This window comes from Neopsephotus bourkii, unplaced genomic scaffold (genome assembly GCF_033783945.1).
Source record: "Neopsephotus bourkii isolate Nb327-2 ecotype Australia unplaced genomic scaffold, CSIRO-AGI_Nbou_v1 NB_1183, whole genome shotgun sequence".
Lineage (NCBI taxonomy): Eukaryota > Metazoa > Chordata > Aves > Psittaciformes > Psittacidae > Neopsephotus > Neopsephotus bourkii.
The window spans coordinates 2254820-2270361 of NW_026901668.1; positions in this window are offsets into that span (position 1 = coordinate 2254820).

The window sequence follows — 15542 nt, forward strand, 5'->3', positions numbered from 1 at the left end:
AGGGAAGATAGAAGAACAGGGATGCCTAAGTGGTACTTCTGTTAAATGTAATCGAGTATATCTTAAAGTGCAGTCCTAAAAAGCATCATTTATTTGGAGCACCAGCATGTGACTCATAATCTCCTGTGGACAGTTTTCTCCTTCCAGGCTTTGCAATGAACTCATAAGCAACTTTAATGCACAGTGAGCAGCTTCCTACTCTTGAAATGGCTGAACATCTCATTGCCTAACTTATAGCTAAGCCTAATCAAGCAGGATCTTCAAACAATATATTCATAGAATCATAGGATGGTTTGGGTTGGAAAGGACCTTAAGATCATTTAATTCCAACCCCCCTGCCATGAGCAAGGACACCTCACACTAGACTAGGTTTCTCCAAACCCCATTCAACCTGGCCTTGAACACTGCCAGGGATGGGGCAGCCACAGCTTCTCTGGGAAATCTGTGCCAGTGCCTCACCACCCTCACAGTGAAGAATTTATTCCTAATATCTAATCTAAACCTACCTTCTGTCAGCTAAAAGCCATTCCCCTTGTCCTGTCACTACACATTCCTGTAAAAAGTCCCTATCCAGATTTCTTGCTGGAGGAGTCTGAAAATTTGTGATTGCCTACCAGATTTGGTGAAATGGGGTGGAAGCCTCTGCTTTCATTCGAATTCTGTTTTTCTGACCCTGTGCAGTGGCTTGGTGCTAGGACTTTTGGCCAGAAAGGAGGAGCCATAAGTGCTTATGGCATTTAGTTTAAAAGAGGGAGTCCCAAGTTCCAGTTCTAGTTCCTTCTGTATTTTATCTATGTAAAATACATGCAATGTAAAATAGACTGCTTCCTAGGAGAGTGCACTGGGACCAGACTCTTGCTGTCAGAGGAAAGCTTGCAATAATAATCTTAAGAGTCATGGTCCCTCTTGCTTACGCACATTTTCTCTTCTCTCCTTGGCCAATTAGTACTGAAGCTCTTTGGCTTTTCAGAAGAGGACTCAAGTGCTTTCCTTTACAGATGCGCTATGGTACCAGCACACCCATATCAACACAGTGTCACTATGATGCTGTCACCTGGGGTTAGGGTATGACATAATGATCTGAGGCCCTTTATGGTGAGAAAAGACTCACACCCAGATGTGCTGGATCTCAGTTAAATGCTGTAACACTGTATAGCCCTGCAGATGGTGGCAGCAAGCAAGGATGAGCCTAATTTTCCTCTGAGGCATGAAGCAGAGTTATCACAGCTCAGCTGTGCACTGCGTGGAGGGCAATGCTCCCTTGCATTGCTGGCCCTTTGTCACCTAATCTTGGTCAGCTGCTCATCTAGGATACTGCTGGCTTTTTATGGATGGTACTTTGGTACCTGTCACTCTTCTGGTCATCTTAGGGGGACTAGTAAATGTCAGGCAGTTGGGTATCTGAGCTACACAGCCTGTGGGATGCTGCATACAGCTTCTTGATCCTGCAACAGCAGCACAAACCAAGGCACTTAGTGATGGTTTGCTTAAATGCTTTTTTACATGTATACCTTAAATTCCTAACACAAGACTGGCACCGCCTTACACAGTTTATTTATTCTATGCTTGTAAGTAAGGTCTCACCTGCCGAAATTACTTGAAAAATAACCATCCATGTTCATACTCCTCTTAGTTCTGCAGTGCCAACACAATCCAAAGAGAGTGAAAGTCATTCAGTCCCTGTCTTGTGTGCCATTCACAGAAGCCATTTGGGATGCTCCGAGTGTGCTGCGTTTGAATGACAGCATTGCACAGCCATTGCCAGGATGGCCAACAGGGTTCCAGTGCTAGGACTGGGAAGGCAAAGCTCAGCTACTGGTCCAAGCCTGGTGAGGAGTTGTTGTCATCAGGGAGCAGTTTATTGGCTCTGGCTGAGGTTACAGAAATTGTTGATGCTCTCTGGCTCTTCCTTTGGTAGTATCAGTAGAAATCAGAGGCTACAGAGGACAAGGCTCTGCATTTTCACAAGGCCATCTGAATCTTTTCCCAAATTCCACAGATCTGGGGGGATCAGAGAAGGGGTGTGATTTCTCAGGAGGGCTGGATCCATGGGACTGCTGAGAACAGTAAATCATCACTGATGGAAATATCACATTTGAACCCGTCAAAAACTACGTTGAGAAAGATGTTTTTATTTCAGCTTTAGAATCACTATCTAGGAGTAAATAACAGGGTTTGAGGGGGGTTCTGCATACCATCCTCCAGAGTCACCTCTTTACTCATGTTTCTCATCCCCTCAATTTTTACAGCATGAGCACTGATCTGTACGCACAGCAGGAGTAACTGGTTTCTGTTTATCCAAACCCAAATGTAAATATTTCCATAAAGATAAAATTTTAATGTAGGGCTTTATGACAAAGGCTGTTATTTCCAGGCTGCCATTAACAAATCCATGCTGCTGTGGTTTAAATGGAAGATTTTAGAGCCGATTATAAAATGTTGAAATCAGACAGAGCTATGAAGACTTGATAATAGCTGAACTAGAGAGAGAAGGTCCTGTCAGGGCTAAAAAGGCAGACTGAAGGACTGGAAACCAAATATACAAGTGCACAGCCTGTGTCCAGCATGGCAGCACCGTCAGAGCATCATCATCAGTAGCATAACAAGGCTATTCCCCAGCACATGTTTCTTTGGGTTAGCACAGGAAATGAATGGTACTGTAACACGGCTCCTTCACAGATATATTTTGGCTGCTTCAAAAATTAATTCATTAATTCTAAATAAACAGAAGTTTAAATAAAAACAGACTGTTCTAGGAGGAAGTAGCTGGGACAGTGGGAGAGTGCTGGGGAGGAACGGTAGCCCAGAGAGAAGTCTGGGCATCCAGAGAGGGGCAGGATTAATGTTAGACCATTATGCTCTCACTAAAATTAGACTCTTCCCATTGTTATCCTAACTTGAGGTTTTGCATTGTTTTCAACCTCTTCTGATACCCTAAATATATGCTTGAGAAGTAACATAGATTAATTCCTACCAGCCCTTGGTATTTTGTGCCTGGCAGCGCTCCACATCGCAGAGGAGGGGGGTAGCTGACCTCTGCGTGTGGTGTACAGGAAAGCTTGTGGATGAAGTGGGCATAAGCAGGTTCGTGTGATTGTTTAGATATGGTATTTGAGTGGCCTCTAATGCATTTTGTCTGCATGGAGCCAGCCCTGGAATATGTCTAAATGGCTCCCCTACTAGAGTGCAACAGGTTTTGACAACCACCAGTGCTCAGAGGAAGAGCAAATATATGATTTAGACCATTGTCCAGGACTTTTTTTTCACAAAGAGGATTTTCACATTGCAGAAATGTTAGGCTGAAGATGCTGACTGCAAAATGTGCTATTCCTATTATTTGACAATGTAACTATGGCTATTTACCAATCCTAGATTGCCAAACGACAAAGGAGCAAAACTACATGAAAAACTCGGCACGTCTAACATAAAAGTCTGTTCTATCTGAGGCTATGTTACTATATTTTTAAATTTTATTTAAGAAGTAATTTTATTGTCCATTGTTGGCCTTGGAGATCAGTGGTTCTGAAACTCTTGTTTCCATGTTACCATGCTTCAGAGAATTTTCAAATTTAATAAGAGTTAAGGGGTAGTTTGCTTATGCAAGTCAAGGAAATTACTTCTGGTGATTTAGTCAGTAGCAGTGGTGTGGTCTTCTTGTAATCATACACCTAGCACCGAGAATGAGGTGGGGAAATTAACCTGTAGTGCACCTTTAAAGTAAGTGGGTAAATAAACTCCAAAGAAACTAAAGCCACAAACAAATTTTAGACATTTGTTTTCTGCCAAGAATGGAAGTTTAAATGAAGACGAGAGTGACAAAAACACTGGAAAAGTAAAAATAAACCTATTCCAATGGATAGTTTTCCTGTTATAGACTAAATTTAACAGCATGGCATTGTGTAAACACAGAACAAAGGGAGCTGCTTTGCCCCATAACCTTTTCAATAAGAAAAATGTGATTTAAAAAGTGCAGCCAGGTACTTTGATTTTCTTATTTTACTACACTTCTCTGAATGTCCTTTATTTGTTATGCTTGCTTCTGCATTCCTTACAACCCCCAAATTCCTCAGCTCCAGTATTTGGGGGCACATGTGAGCTCTCAGATCAGGCCTTCGCTCTACTTCCTACGGAGTATGCTCCCTCTTCAGACAGGGAGCTCCTCCAGAATAGAAATAACTAATGATAGTGTGACTACGTGAAAGCCACATGGAGGGAGGAAAGAGATGCTATTCATTTCGGCAGTACAAATAAAGCGAGAGCTTTCTTTCTACAGGCATGTGTGGGAAGGGCAACAACAGAGCAATTACATGGTGGGTGGGAAAGGGGATTTTGTCACTTTGGCAGTGCTGACAGACAGAAATAAACTGCTTCTAGGGGGATAGCAGGGTAAGAACTTGCACATCAAGAGCATAAGCAGAATTAAAATGGGCCCTTAAGGGGATTTATTGAGGGCTTTTTTTTTTTTTTTAAGTGCCTAAGGCCCTACTATTTCATTGTGTGCAAGCCAAGAATCAGGAGCAGGGATAGAGTAAGCAAGTTACATCCAAACTAATAAAAATAGTTTTGACTGTGAGAATATGATTGCAAACCTTATGCAGTGGTTACAGATGTGGAAGAACGGCGCATTCAGCACCTAGGGCCAGTGAGGAAAGGATTTGTAGTCAAGAAAGGAGCATGGAAGAAACACCCTTCCCTTTTGAAACCACTAATGCCATCCCTTTTCTCTGTTGTGTGTGTAAAACAATGACATGTATTGGCCATGGTATCAGACAGGTACATTCCACAGGGTGAGGAAGTAAATTATTTGAATTAATCTCAATTCAGAAGCATGGGCACTTGAATGCTAACTTTTTCAGCAGATGTAATTGTGCTACTCTTACTTTTGCTTGGTTCTCTGGAATCCCATATTAGTCATATGAAGGCAGAAGGCAAAGCCTGCTTCAGTTTGACTGGAAGAGGGGAGCAAAGCATACCTGTTCTGTACCCACAACTGCAGGGTGCTTTTGGCCTTCTGCAGGAAATAAATAATATCACCAATACGGGTTTCAATAGCAATGATTGTTGATGTGCACATTCTGGTCATGGAGATGGTTTTGCTTCTTTTTCATGTTTTTTTCTCTTAAACATAAAACAACTTGTGATGTCCACAAACATTGATTGGCACGAACAGTCACAGTGCAATCATTCTGAACTGGAAATAGCAAATTGCTGCAAAAGAAATGTAAGAAATAGGACATATGGAATACACAGGGACATATTCATGCACCACAGGTTCATTCCACCCATCTCTGTCCCTTATGACCACTTCAGGGGAGGCCTGTGATATAGCAAATATAGCAACATCCCTCTCCCTTCTTTTTCCAGAAGTGATGGAGGGAATGTCAACCTTCTTTTCCAGTGCTGAGTGCTGGGTAGGGCTGAGTAGCAGCATTTCCCTTCACACATAAAACATATACTGCTATTTTACGGGCTCAAAGTTTCACTCAAGATGCCAACAACCAAACTTCAGTGGCTCATTGTTGAGCAGTGCCAAGACTGGGCAACTCATTACACTCATTTGGTGCAATGTTGTTAGTGCTGTGCTGCCATGCAGTGTGTGCTACAGCTGAAAGAGAATAAGCCTGCCTTCAGCAAGACAGCCTAGAGATTTTTTAGATGGCAGATGATTGGTGATGTCACATAAAATTGACAGCTCCTCAGACAAAAGGAAGAAGCTTGACTTAATGAGTGCTATGGGTGGGTGTATAAGCAAAGACTTTCCTAAGAATTATCATTACCTGGGAAAGGCAATTTTCAGCTGAACTGACATTCCAGTAATTAAGGGCCCAACGCAGAGAATCTTGGTCATTATAACTATTTAAATTTCCAAATTGCTTAGTTTAGAATTGCTTATGGTTGAACTGCTACTGACAGCCCCATCACTTTGTATTCTCAGACAGCTTGATTGGCAAATTGATGAGGACTGTACCATGCAGCCATGGTTCCATCTTGGTGCCAAAAATCACTATCTGGAGTAGAACAACAAGTAGCAACAGCAGCCAGATCAAATCACAATGAATCCACATTTTATGTTCGCTTCTTGATAGCGTATATGCATATTAAAGGGGTCAGAGTGGCAGATTCTTGAAAACCATGGTGTAGGATACCATCTTATTTTAGTTATTCTATGTTATCAGTGTACGCTTTCTATGAGACTAGTTAGAACACACATTGTTAGGCTAATACAGAACTTACTTTTTTTCTGGCTTTTTTCCTCTGTGCTGACAGCCTCAGGTGGACAATGCGTTTCAAGTAGTGAACTCTATTTTGTGGTTGTATGAACTTTTTCAGCGGTATGAGCTAAAGAAACATCTGGACCTTCTAAGGAGATTGCATCGTGTCTTAAAGCAACTCTGGCATTTTGAAAGTGAACCGTTCTATGTCCTGTCTGCCAGTTGTTTTAATTGTCTTGTTGTACCAAAGGCAAAGGGACCATATTTTCATTTTAACAATTTAGGAGACTTTGTGCATTATTCTGCAAGAACGGAGGCACTGAATCTCCTCTAGCTTTAGCATGTTGGCCTTCCTCCCCCCCCTCCCCCCCAGTAAGTATGTATTAACTTACAGACTTTGCTTTTGTTCTACTGACTTAGAATTCATTTTAGTCCCTCTTCCCCTGTACTGTCACTCTCAATTCACAGTTGCTAAGCGTTGCAAGAGCTCACCAGAGGGACACTCTCACAGTGTGATTTGCAAACTTTGAAATAACACCCACCAGCAGAAGCACCATATGCTACGAAGTTGCACAGTAAACTGACAGCAGTGTTTCATTTATAATTTGAATTTCCAAAAATGTCAGCATTTTTCACATCAACAAATGCCTCGCAGTTTGCAGTGCATGGCTCTTTCCTCTGAGTGGACATTAAATTAGGCTAATTCTGCTTAAATTTCTACAGACTTTATTAACAACAGCCACATTAAAATAAATTGATTTTTATTATGGTTAACTTGTGGGTTTGAGACAAAATAAATCTGTGAATTTTCTGAACGTGTAGCTAAGTCATCAGGCTTATATGCTACACAAATGTGTGTGTAGTGTACAGCATGTGGACTTTGTGGCTCTCTGTAACATTGATAATCCAGTGCACCCTCTTTGGTAATAAAATAAAGTACCAAGGAATAGTTTTTTAATCAATCAAAGGCAAACTTCACATAAAACACAAGCTGTTCCCTTTGTGGTTAATTTTCATCCAGCTGCACTTAAGTACAACAGAGCCAGCAGAGAAAACTACTTGGCAATACTTCCTAATTAGGGGACGTTAATTACAGCTAAATACTATACAATTTCTATGTTATAAGAGTTCATCTAAATCAATGTTATTATGGTACTAAAGGAATTAATAATGATTTCATACTTAGAAGCTGTTGCCAAACTACCCATTAGCTCAGAGTTTAAAATGACTTTACAATGAAATCTCTGAATCTGCACTACATAAAATGCAGACAATCACACATGGCACTTCTATTGTGTATTAATAACTGCGCCTGATGGCATCCTGTTTTCATGCCGGAGTGTTGATGGGGTGGGAGGAAGGAAAAGGCCCCGCGAGACAAGGCGTACATCCTTAGTACATCCTTGCAAACTGTGAAAGTGAGATCTCTCTCAGAGAATGGAGATCAGTCTGTCCGCTGGGAGATTTGATGTGGATTTCACGGGGTGAGGGACAGGCAGAGCCACTGTCAAAACCACAGATACCTTGTATGTGAGCAGTTCAGATTCTAACACTGAGATATCAAACTGGATGTGCATAGGGTTGTGAGGTGGGATCACGGCCCCTCTGTTCATGGAGGAGCATGGCTGGTCCCAGGCCACTGTTTCAGACATGCTTCTCCGCTTGGATGGAGCTGATAAACCTTAAAATGTCCCTCATTGCATCAAGTCATATTTTTGGTTTAAATACAATGCAATGATTAAATCACTTTTTGCTGCATCTTGCATTTCTAGCAGCATCTGCCTTACTAAAATTATGGCTTAGCATTTCTAAATCAATCCAAATTAGAAAAACCGAGGAACATTAACCTACTATGCAGATGGAGAATTTCTCTCAGGTTATTTCTCATTAAATAGGGATCCACATGTGCCTATTACTGTCATAGCAGTCACTGCTCAGCAGCTTTGTCAGTAAAATGAGAAGAGGGATGAAGACCAGACTAGATGAAGAGAGCAAACTAACACCTGGTCTGTACAGAGGCAGGGAAGCTACTGAGCTACAAGTCTGCAGTGCCTCAGCACAGGCTTTGCAGAGAGGAAGCTTGAATGGCTTAATGCCTTCTTTGTGCTCACTTGATTTGAGACAGCTCCAGTCCCTTCAGTTTCCCGCAGCCCAGTTTGTACACCTTACAGTACTCTCCTTGCGCTGCAAGAGCTCACTGGTCTTCTCCCCCACCCAGAGTTATTGCTACCCTCAAAAACACTGCGCTGTGACTTTCATTTCCTGTGCCAGGGGGAACCTATCCTTAAGTGTCCAGCTCCTTTTTACCACATTCTATTCCTTTTGTTCAGTGTGGTGTACGAGGTATGTTATGTGTAAAGAGATACTTGCACTTGAGGAGGTGGGAGGGGTGTCTGCTTCATTGGTTTATTTCTGGAAATGGACAGAGAAAGATTAGTGTTGTTGCAAGGAAAAGCTGCCCAATTCATATGTTTTAAAGCAGATCAGGATCAAAGCAGGTTATTGATCTATTAATGACATGTAATTAACTGGCAATCAGTGAATTGAAAATACTTTGAGATCAACACAGGGGCCCACAATCACCTACAGAAAATAGGCAATGCTGGGAGATGTGTAAGACTTTAATGGAAATAAACACCTGTTTTAAAGTTTTGTTCCAGCTATGCACAGAAGCAGTAATGGTCAGACATTGCTAATCCGAATGTACCCAAACCAGCTGACTCTGCTGGGGTACATGGGCATGGCATCCCGTGTGGAACACCCTAGTGCCAACACAGAAGAACAAGAGGCACAAGGCCAAGCACCTGAAGACATGCCCAAAGTAGAAACCAGGAAGGCAGTGATGCTGCAGGTAAGTTTGTGTCCACAGCCCTGGGTGTCGCTGCCTTGGACCAGTATTAACTATTGCGCCCATATCCTGGATATGCAAAGTATCCAGGCTTTTGTTCATGCCATGGCTGCTATTCTTTAGCTAGTGTATTCTGTCTGTAAACCACAATCTTCTGCCTTTCAGCTTATAGTGGAAGCAATTTTGTTTAAAAAAACCCATATCTATATTAGTACTAAAATAGTATTTTAGTGAAACATTTAGTAATATTTACAAAAGAACTACACTAACAGATAGTGCTGCATCTTTTTACGTATGGAGCAAAGGGTTGACTTGCAACAGACTGCTATTTTGATAAGAATACCTTCTGCTTAGGAACTATTCTTAAGTTTATTTTTGACGCGTTATTCCATATCCGTGTTATAAAATGTTTATACATGCACTTAGGAGCATGGTTATGGTGGAGCTGTAAAAGCAAAAAAAACAAACCACCCCACAACTGGGGTGGTTTTTTGCATACTTAAAATATCAGAATGGATTTTCAGTTCTCTTACCCTTAGGCTGTGCAAAGCTAACCCTCACAAAAGGGGGATGCTGGTGAAGTGCTGGTATTCCCTCCCCTCCCAGTGTGCTCCCGAGGTGCTTGCTTTTGCACTCTGTGTAGTCACAAGGTAGCCCAAAAATCCAGAGGGAAGCGGAGTGGGTCTGTCACCTTAAGGATGAGAAAGGAGATGTTCTTGTGACAATAAAAGCACTCCTAAGTGCACCTCCAATCATAAATCATTTTCAGAATTGCTCCTGGCTTTTTAATTTCTTTCATTTGGAGGATTTATAGCACGCTGATGTGCCAGAATGTTTATTCCATGGGCTGCCCATCACGTGGTGCCCCATTGGCAAGGCACCAGGCTCTGGTCCGCGTTAATCTAAACCTCTGCAATGATTGTCTGTGGTTTCTAACAAATGACTGATAACTCTGTGTGTAACTCCTGCAGTGATTAAAGTTAACTTCAGTACAGAGTGCAGGCTGTTTCAGCCATTTTTTGATGGCTATTTGCCATTCTTCCTTTTTAGTATTGCCATCAGTGAAACAAAAAGCTTCTTGTTTGAAAATTATTTATGGAGTGTTGCGGTTCTTTATAAGATTTTCATACACCACTCTGTGAGCTGGTATCCTTTTGGATTAGACTGTACTCTCAATTTCACTCCATGGATAAGAGCAACTTGATTTCTTTTCATAGTTTGCAGCTCCAGAAATGCTCATGAATATGTATTGAGTCTTTCGACACTCCTTTGTGATGGCTTTTAGTGAAGACTGTGCAGAATCAGAGAAGTTAAAGACATAGCGGACCTGTTAGATCATGTAGCTCACCTCGTGTCCGTCCCCCCCCCAGGCTTGTGATCTTTGAATGAAGCTGCCTCATATTCGGTTGGTTCTGAACTGAGGGGCTTCTGCTGCTTCCCTCGGGAAGCCCCTCGGCTTCCAAGCAGCAACACCTAACTACTACAGAAAGACTTGCTGGTACTCACCCTAAATTGTCCACTAGTTATTTTTGACTTATGCACCTGATATAAACCCATTATTTTGCATCAAACCATTCCCCTCCATTGCTGGAATTCACGTGTACCTCCATCAATACACTATTGCATTAGCGTCACGTAAGGGCACTAGCCAGGAACCACAACACATCGCAGCAAGTGCTGATGTGCTGAACAAAATAAATCAATCCCTACCTCATGGCTTAATTGCTCAGATGAATTAAATTTACAATGTGTACGACAAGAAACATGGAATAAAGGAGGGTGAAGCATTTTAAAGTTACAGAACACTAAGTACTTAGGTTGCCAGTGCCACCGTATCTCAACCTTTGTAAATGCTGCTTTCAGTGTCAATGCTGTTGACTGGTCTGTCTGTCCATCTCTTTTCCAGCCATTCCCCAAATTAAATTCATGGACAAGAGATTAGGTCTGTGAGCTATTTTCTTTTGGTCTCCATATTCCTCCCCTCCTGATGAGGCATCATGTTTCTGGCAGGTTCATTCCCACTCTTCTTGCCCGGATCACCTCACTCCTGCTGTGTAGCTGCCAGTTCTTGCTTCTGGTCTTCTGAGGCATCCGCCCCACACTCTTTTCCTTCCACTTTCCCTGCTCATACCGGCACTCCCTGTTTCCTCCATTTCTCTAACCTGTGTCAGACTTTCTCTGCCTCTGGTCTGGCTGTTGGACTTACTCTCCTTCTGCTGGTACCATGCACTATACTAATGCTACGAAAGGCAGGTGTTGAGGATCAGGACCATTCTGCCCTTTGCCACAGGTTTGTGCTCTGAGATGTGGGAATTTCACAAAGCTCACCTGCCAAGGTTTCTAGGTGTGGGCTAAAAACCACAGCCCACTCAGCATTCTTATTTAGCTTTATTTTCTGACTCTTTTTTAGAAGAAAGTTCAGCTGAGGAAGACATCTATCCAGAAAATTTCAGTCCAAGCAGTTAGCTTGCCAACAACACAATCAGAGCATAATGGAAAATATAACATTTATGACTCTTGTAAGTGGTAGAGACTCTAAGTTCTGCCTAGAATAAGCCTAGTTTCTAAGGAAGGATTTAAAGCTCTATTTGTGCTTTGCTCATGCACTTCACTTCTCTGGAAACATACCCTATTGACCAATTATGCTGTGTTCAAACACACAAGCAGCAATTAACTTACTCATCTGCCTCACCTGTCACACGTGTATTTAAAATTCTGTCCTGGCATCTCTGCATTTCTTAATCTCATCAGCAAAACCCAAAGCACTGATGTATTCTGAGGCGCTATGCAGTTTTTTTCTCTCCCTGTGTTGCACCAGGTTCACATCCCATTGAGTTCACGAGAGTTACACAGCAGGAAATTAAGCCCAAAGTACAGATACAGGTTTAAATCCGTTTCTAAAACACTAACACACTGCTCTGAGGCCCTCTAATGGAGACAATGGCAGTCTCATTCAGCAAAATGAAATTAAATTAACGCTTAACAAAGAAATTTCCTCTGGAGGAGGCAGCTCTGAAAACACGTGCTCAGTTAAGAGCGGACAGATATTTTCCTGCAGTTGAAGTGACTTTCATTTATGTACCTATTTGTTCATTCAGAGCAGAAGGTCGCTGTTTTCTCTTTAGTGAGAAGCAGCGGTTGGGGGCTGAATGAAATCCGATAAGTGCGAAGAACACAAGTGAAACCTCCTGGGGACATCAGCCTTCCCACCTTGGCTGTTGAAGTCGTTGCTGCTGGGGACAGTCCTGCTTCTGTGCTGTGTTTTTGAGGTCGGCAGAGGTGGTGTGTGCCCAGTGAGTGGCCATTAACACCTATCGACCCTCCCTGAAAATGTGGTGCTAATACAGCGTCATTTGGCTGGAGCCTAACACAATATATTTAACAAGCAGTGTTTGTCGCTAATGTACCCATTTCACCCTGACTGACTGCATGAAGTTGCTCCGGGCTATATCTGCTCCTTCCTCTCTGGCAAATCCTAAACCAATGTTAACACCAAGATGCTTCTGCTCATGAATGGTTCTTTGGAGGACTCTGAATTGGGATCTTGCCTGGCATTTTCAGGACAAGCTAAGTAAAAGTTTCAGAAATTGTGAATCAGATTTGCCTTCAGTCTGCTGGCGATGCCTTTTAGGATGCCCTTCTGTCTCAGCTGCCTCTTCTTTAGCTTCAGCGTCGTAAAGAAATACAAGTTGTGGGAATTTGCCCAAGATAATTGTAGGCGAAAGTAAAGGTATTTTTCTAAAACACTGTAGGAATCTACCTGCTCTGGTTCTCATTGAGCTCTTTGAGTACATTGGACATTCCCACCAGTAAGGCAGCCAAAGATATTTGCCATTTCTGACTCCTGTAACTTGAGGCACTAGTTACAGACCTGCTCCTTGAGCTTTAACCAGGTGCAGGGCAGGTCACTTTTCAGACCATGAACTCAGGATCCATACTGAAGCACATTTAGCAAAAGAGATCCAGGATTACAGTTTTCTGCAGAGTGGCACTGGTATTTTTGTGAGTACTTGCCGTCTCCAAGGATGGGTTTGGTCCAGCTGCTACTTAGGGAAAAATGTGTTTTTGTAAATGTTCCTCACTTTGCTGTCAACAAACACCAATACAGCTCGTTTAAAAGTGCTGAAGAAACTAGAATGAAGTCCCTGGTGCCTAGATCAATAGTACAGAGGCATTACTGGATGATGTGATCCTACCAGATTGCAGGGTTTATTGTTTTATAACATTAGAGGACTTGTCAGCCCCGAAGGGACTAAGGGAGGGAGATGGAGAGGAAGAAAACGACTGGCTGTGCAGCACTGCAGGTTTAAAGCTCCAAGTCCCACGGCTCTGCACACACAGTGCATCTGTTTAACATCCTTGCTGCTTCTGGGATTCATCCTGAGAATTGCTCCAGCACCATGTATTGCAGAGCATCCCCCCTGCACTAGCATTAGGCTTTTCTTAATGTTCAGAGGGAAACAACAAAAGTTCCCCTTTTCCTTTACAGCTCTTTCACTTTCCGCCTAATGAAGGTGGAATATAAAATGTTGAAGGAAAAAGCAGTTTTTCCCCTACAGTAGAATTTCCTTTTCAGTTATTTTTAATCTGACATCTGTTTTAACATGCATTCACACACTACACTTAATTTTTTCCCTCCCTTGTGTTTTATTATTTACCTCCTGTTCCAAACAGATCACAAAAGATTACACTTCTGTGAAGCAGTAACAGTGATGGTGACGACGTCTCTTACTTCTCACAACTTCTTTTTTTACTCCTCTGTTTTAACTTTATCTATATCATCCTGTTACTGCCCTCCCAGAGGCCTCGTTACCGTCACTGTCAGATAGGGTGATGGCATTCAGTGGGGTTTGTTGGAATTTTTGTGCTAACTAGAACACAAAGCACTTCTTGTTCAGAGCCTGGATAGTCGTCCTTTGCTCTGGTTCAATTCAATGCCTTTAAATAAGGTAGAGAAAAAAAATCATGCTCTGGGTCAGTCAATGCCTGTACTTTGAAGAAAGCCCAAGACTGCTGAAAGCAGCAGAAAGCAGCCAGTGCTGAGACGTGCTTGCTTTCAGCCAGGCTTCTGACATGATGCCGGCTGAATGTTTCATTTCCCTTGGAAATGAAGATAACAACCTTAATCAACTTACGTGTAATTAAATTAAATCATGGAAAATAAGCTTTCCTCTAGATTCTCCTCGAAAGCTGGTTGCTCAGGTCTGAGTATTAGAGTGGAGAAAAAAAAGTTCTCAATGGACCAGTAATCACTACAGACAGTTTTAGCACTTTCTACCCTCAGGGCAGCCTCTCAGGCAGTAAGAGCACGCACTGGCTTGTGCAGCCAGCGGGCACGATGGTAAGCCTTTGGCAGGCTCCTCCACCAGCATACTAGATTGCGGCAGAGGCAGGGACCCCTAAACTGGGGGATTACCAAACCAGCTTTGCCATTGGCCTTGACCCAGACATAGGAAGCAGTTGTCTGGTTTGCTTGCTTGTTCACAGTATCACACAGTATCACAGTATGTTAGAGATTGGAAGGGACCTCAAAAGATCATCTAGTCCAATCCGCCTGCCGGAGCAGGAACACCTAGATAAGGTTACACAGGAACGTGTCCAGGCGGGTTTTGAATGTCTCCAAAGAAGGAGACTCCACAACCTCCCTGGGCAGCCTGTTCCAGTGTTCTGTCACCCTCACGGAGAAGAAGTTTCTTCTCAAGTTTAAGGGGAACCTCTTGTGTTCCAGTTTGTACCCATTACCCCTTGTCCTATCATTGTTTGCCACTGAGAAGAGCCTGGCTCCATCCTCGTGACACTCCCCCTTTATATATTTACATACACTAATAAGGTCACCCCTCAATCTCTCTCTTCTCCAAACTATAGAGACCCAGCTCCCTCAGTCTTTCCTCATAAGGGAGATGCTCCACTCCCTTACTAATAAATACGTGAGAACTCATGCTGAGTCTTTGGGCCCCCAACGAAAGAGGGACACGGGCCTGCTTGAGTGAGCCCAGAGGACCATAAAGATGCTCATCCACTTTGGGGATTGGTTTTATATGATACTGTACTGTATGGAGATGATGGTAAACTCCACCAGCTGAGCCTGCAAAGTTCCTTCCTCTACTCCTCCCATGCAGAAAGCAAGACTTGAAAAAAACAACTGCTGACAATTCCGGCACATACTCCTCAGTTTGTAAACATTCTTTAAAGTATCTTTTGTTTTCACCTCAGCTAAGGAGGCCATTCTAAGGTGATGCTTTTACAATTCAGTGTTTTCAAACACTCCCTATGATCTTGGAGATCTGAAACTGTAATGACTCAAGAAAGCTTTGCTTTCAGAAGACCAGATTTTCTGCAACTTCCAAGACTTAGCAACCCACAAGATGTCCCCACTGATCAAAACAGAATCACTTAAAATCACCAGACTCATTAGGAATGGCTAGAGCATCTTGTTGGCACTCCTTCACTGCATCAATGTTAACCTTCATTGAAGGATATTA